Raw genomic sequence first — 1,304 nt, 5'->3', positions numbered from 1 at the left:
GAATTATGAAATATTGGGATTGCCCCCCCCCCCTCAACAAAAAAACCGCGGGGGAAAAAAATTATTTACTACCGAAATCGAATCTGGTGTGAAACTATAAATTTACCAAAATATCTTTCAAATTTACAAGGGAATATATTAGGGGAGGGGCATCAAACTGGATTACAGAGAAAATCACTCTGTAGTGGAACCTGAGATTCGAAACCAAATCCACCTGCTTGTTATTTGTCAAGCAAGCGGGGAAATCCTGTTTGCATTTCCATACCAGATGATTGAGAAACACTTGGTAATCGGCTGTTGCATACCAACACACCGCTACAATTGAGAAACTAGTGATGAAACGTCAAAGACTGACACCAAAAAATGGAAGGAATTTTATTTGCCCGTAAAGTGGTTAGTAAGACGGCTCTAATCGTAATGACTTACAAAAGGTTCGACCGCTGCCTAGTAGTCGATAGCGTGGAAGTTGCTTTCTGCTAGTAGAGAGGGGAATATACGGCGCTGACAAGAAAGGAAAAAAGGGTAAAGGAGGCATCGTCCCTCCTTGATTTCAACCGTAAGCTTCTTTTAGTATGGCGGGTGAGGAACGAAGGGAAGTGTTGCAGCTGAAGGCGAGAAAGGAAATGGTCTCTGATATAGATCTATATGGTCAAGATTATAGGTCAAATCCTAAACAAAGGACTGACCTTTCCGTGACCAGCAAGGTCTTAGGAGGTCGTGTTTTCCATTAGTTGTCTGGTGTGGAGATTGCTTGACAAACAACATGCAAGTAGATTTGGTTTCGAATCTCAGACAGGGAGGGTCAAACGTGTTCCTTCACTAATAATTAGTACTCACTCAATCCAAGAATATTTTTCTTGTTTTATGGGAAAACACTCGCTACTACTTAAGCTTAAGAGTGAACCCGACGAGCGCATCCGTGCCAGTCAGTGAACGCGCAAGTCAGTGGCACCAGAGATAAAAAAAACAAAAACCCCCAAAACCCTCCATATATAAATATGTATAAACTGTAAATCAAGTGGTGGGATTTTTATCTATCTAATAAAACAAACAACCGACTGAATGAATGAAAATAAAACAAATTTTGAATTTGAAGATGTTACCCAAAAGTAGTCATAAAAGTGAAAATAAAACAAATTTTGAAATAAAATCTTACTCAGAAGTAGTCATTAAGAAAAGTGAAAATAACGAATTAAAATGTTATTCAAAAGTGAACCATTCTGAAAGATGTTTTAGAATGTTCTGAAAGCAATTTTCATTCAGTCGGTTGATTATTTTATTAGGTAGATAGATACCCCCCCCCC

Source organism: Octopus bimaculoides, chromosome 1 (assembly GCF_001194135.2).
Source record: "Octopus bimaculoides isolate UCB-OBI-ISO-001 chromosome 1, ASM119413v2, whole genome shotgun sequence".
In the NCBI taxonomy this organism is placed as follows: Eukaryota; Metazoa; Mollusca; class Cephalopoda; order Octopoda; family Octopodidae; genus Octopus; species Octopus bimaculoides.
This window is presented reverse-complemented; position numbering follows the sequence as displayed.